At 52.9% G+C, this 4,241-nt stretch overlaps 1 pseudogene; it reads right to left on the bottom strand.

The window, feature by feature from the left end:
• Positions 1 to 367: 367 nt before the first annotated feature.
• Positions 368 to 2,932, bottom strand: LOC135967190 (uncharacterized; annotated as a pseudogene).
• Between the last annotated feature and the right edge of the window lie 1,309 nt (positions 2,933 to 4,241).

The following is a 4,241-nucleotide window of genomic DNA, read 5'->3' as shown; positions in this document are numbered from 1 at the left end:
TACTGTGTTGCCTCGTGACACACTTCCCCCTCCTGCATTGTTTTCCTCTCTACAGCCTCTGGGCCCAAGTCCTGCCCTCCCACAACCCCCAAGATTGAGTGGAGCCTCCTCTGTTCCTGCCTCTGCCCTCAGACCACAGCCTTCTATCGCTGTTCCAGAAGGATTTGCCTTACCGGTGTTTTAAATGGTTTATTTGTCTGTGTTTCTATCCATGCATACACTCTGGGCTCTGCTAGCACAGGAGTGAAATTCAGCACGGCCAAGGTCTTGTTCTCCATCAGGTCTGGGGGCAGGAGGCTGCTGGACAGTGTCTCTGTCCCTCCTGCCATTCTGGAGAGCCCAGCTCCCCCAGGCTCCGGTCTGCCTGTCAGTCCCTGACTGTGCTGGCTTCTTCTTCCCTTCGGGGAGTCAGCAGCTGGACTGGCAGCAGGATGACCCACAACCTGGGGAGCAGCAAGAGGGCTTACAGCAACTGCACTGGGAGCAGCCACAAGGACGACAGCCCCCCTTAGAGCCACCACAGGAGTCACAACTCCCCTTGGAGCCCCCACAGGAGCCACAGACCCCTTTGTAGCTCCCACATCCTGTCTCTGTGGCAGGTTGGTGACCTGCTGTGTTCATCACGCATCTCGATTTTGAGAGGCATGGCTTCCTTTGAGATGTGTGTGTTCCTTTTCTCTTCTGTAATACAACTTCAAATGTGTGTGAGTGTGTGTCTATCTGAGTGTGTGTGCGCGTGTGTGTGTGAGACAATGGAGATTCCGCTCTGACTCAAACATAGAAAGTCACCAGAGACCATTGCTCTCATCACATCAATTAAAATGAGCCAGATAAACTCAAAAGAATCCACGAGGGCACAGAGAGTTTTACAACCCACTGGAGGCGAGGACACAGAGAAACTCCAAGGAACTGAGCTCCGGGGAGTGCTGAGCCCTTCCCGGGAGAGACGAGGCCCTGGCTGCTGCCAGGCCTGCGGGGATGGGAAGGTGCAGACTGCACCAGGGCAGGGAGAGGCCTGCTGGACATCAGAGGAAATGCGAAGCCATGCCCGAGGGCTGGTGTGTCAGACAAGAATCCCAGATTCCCAGAGTCCAGGTCCACGACCACATACCACCTCCTCCCAGGGTTCTCTTTGGAGGGTTTGGGCAGGAACTCCCTAATGCCCAGGCAGGGAGGACAGTAGGTCTGAGACCCGGGAGGTCGTGAGGTTCCTGCCGGGTACGGAACCAGGTGCTGCCCTCTAGAAATGAGCGGGGCAGGAGAGCTGAGGACCTCTCCACAAGGCATCCAGTCGCTCACCCAGGAAAGCCGGACAAGAAGGAGAGCTGGGAGGAGCCCCAAGCGTTCCACGCCTTTAGGGAGCACTGAGAAAGATCAGGGTTGCAGGAAGCAGGGGCAGAAAAGTGAAGGAGAGAAAAGGGAATTCGCAGCACCCCATCGCCTGGTGGGGACAGAGCCCTGCGGAGCACAGGAGGTGAGAACAGTGCCCTGAAGGGAAGAGAAAACAGGGGCAGAAGGCTGGGGTCAGAGGGCGGGGCAGAAACAGACCAGGTTCCACTCATTCCTGGGAGTCCACGGAGGGGAGGACTTGGACCCTGAGGATTTAGGGCAGAAAACCACGTAGGAAGAGGAAGTGTGTCACAACGAAACACAGTATTTTTGTTATTTTAAATGACACACGAGTTTCCTGGGAAATAACTTTAGGAGGAACAAGGAAGGGCCCCTGTGACCCACCTGACCCCTAGACAGGTGTATAAAGAGCCCAGGCTCGGGGGCTCCACATCTGCACCTCCCTCTCACCTGTTCCTCTACCTGCTCCACCCTCAATCCACCAGAATCATGGGCTGCTGTGGCTGCTCTGGAGGCTGTGGCTCCCGTTGTGGGTGCTGTGGTTCCGGCTGTGGGGGCTGTGGCTCCGGCTGTGGGGGCTGTGGCTCTGGCTGTGGGGGCTGCAGCTCCAGTTGTGGGGGCTGTGGCTCTAGCTGCTGTGTGCCCGTCTGCTGCTGCAAGCCTGTGTGCTGCTGTGTCCCAGCCTGTTCCTGCTCCAGCTGTGGCTCCTGTGGGGGCTCCAAGGGGGGCTGTGGCTCTTGTGGGGGCTCCAAGGGAGGCTGTGGTTGTGGCTCTAGTGGTGGCTCTAAGGGAGGCTGTGGTTCTTGTGGATGTTCCCAGTGCAGTTGCTGTAAGCCCTGCTGCTGCCAGTCCAGCTGCTGCAAGCCCTGCTGCTCCTCAGGCTGTGGGTCACCCTGCTGCCAGTCCAGCTGCTGTAAACCCTGCTGCTCCTCAGGCTGTGGGTCATCCTGCTGCCAGTCCAGCTGCTGCAAACCCTGCTGCTCCCAGTCCAGCTGCTGTGTCCCCGTGTGCTGCCAGTGCAAGATCTGAGGCTCTAGTGGGAAACCTCAGGTAGCTCCTGAAGATCCGCGCTTCCCAACGAGTGAGTATCCCTCAAGCACATCCTGTTCTGGAGCAGAGCAATGAGTCCCCTGGCTCAGGGCTTCTTTTTCCAGCCCTTGAGGAAGTGGAATGAACCACTCCCTGCCCATTCACTGTAAGGGTATCACATGCCCCTTGTACTTTGGACCCTCCTTCCTACATGCCCCCATATGTCTGAGCCAGACTGCACTGGGGGCAGCCCTCATGCCAAGCAAGAGCCTGGAATTCCCCTTCTTGATAATTCCATGGGAGACAGCAAACTTTTCTTTCCTGTGTCTCCCAGGAGCTCCATTTACAGATGGATGTCCTGCAACCCAAATGATCACATGTATCTGTAGAAATCCAAAATGCACCTCGGTGCAGCACTAAATAAATTCTACACCCTCAGCCTTGGTCTCACTGACTCTTTTCTTTCAGCCTCTGTCTCATTGGTAAACTGGTCACATGTGCTTCCCCTCCCTCCCTGATGGCTTACTACTGCCACCACTGTGACAGTGCGCATTCCAGAAACAGTTGTTGAACTGATTAATGAAGGAGTCACTAGCAGTGTGTATGAATGAATGAAGACGAGTGAATGAATGAGTGAGTGAGTATCTCATTAGTACACAGGGAGCCCCAGCTGTGTCTCAGTGGGATTCAGTCTGTTTCGGCTGGAATTGTGGACTCCTGCTTCTTCCCCCTGGGAGGATATGTTTGGGGCAGAAGGAGATTGGCCCTTGGTCCCTAGGAAGGGTTATAATGGGTGGTCTCTGTTCCCATCCAGGACCCAGAGCAGGGGTCAAGCCTGTAGAGGGGGAAGGGAGACTAGAATGAGCTGTGTCCCTGAGATGCTCTGTAGGACAACACTGAAAACTGTGCTGCTTCAGGGACCCAAGACGGTGTGGTTGAACACAGGCTGAGGTGCACCCTCCATGTCTGGGCTCAGAGGATGAAGAATTCAAGTGTTCTCCAACCACTCAAAGGCTTCCCAGCTTTGGGTTGGCACAGGGAGGAACAGAAGGGAATTTTCTCAGCCTGATAAAGGGCATCTACCCACAGTGAACACTATATGTAACTGTGAAAACCTGGATGTTTTCCCCTAAGATCAGGAAAAAGAAAAGGATGTCCACACCCACCACTTCTATGCAACATTTCACTGAAGCTATAGCCAGAGTAATATGACAAGAAAGTGAAATAAAAGTCATCCAGTTTGGAAAAAACTAAGCAAAAGTATCTCTATTTACAGAAAACCACATCTTGTATGTAGAAAATTCTAAGGGAGACACACACACACACACACACACACAACTATTATGCCCAATAAATGAGTTCAACAGAGTTCAGGGCACAAGTCCTATACACAAAAATCAGCTGTATTTCTACAATCACCAATGAGCAGTACAAACAGGATATAAGGGAACAATTCTGTAAAAAGAATAAAATTCCTAGGAATACCAGCAACCAAAAAGTACAAGACTTGGACACTTAACACTACAAGACATCAATGGAAGAAGTTAAAGACGACCAAAGTAAATGGGGGAGAAATCCCATGTTCATATATTGGAAGACCTAATATTGTGAAGATTGAAACATTAAAAAAATTGATCTACCAATTCAATGCAATTACAGGAGAATTGCTTGAATGGGGGAGGTGGAGGTTGCAGTGAGCCGAGATTACACCACTGCACTCCAGCTTGGGCAATGGAGCAACACTCCATCTCAATGTGCCTAAATGGTTAACACCACTTGGAAGCTGCCAAGGCTTACGGTTTCCACCCTCTGAAGCAGTGGCCTGAGCTGTACCTGGGCCCCTCTGAGTGGCCTGGATGCAG

This window comes from Macaca fascicularis, chromosome 14 (assembly GCF_037993035.2).
Source record: "Macaca fascicularis isolate 582-1 chromosome 14, T2T-MFA8v1.1".
Classification (NCBI taxonomy): domain Eukaryota; kingdom Metazoa; phylum Chordata; class Mammalia; order Primates; family Cercopithecidae; genus Macaca; species Macaca fascicularis.
This window is presented reverse-complemented; position numbering and strand designations above follow the sequence as displayed.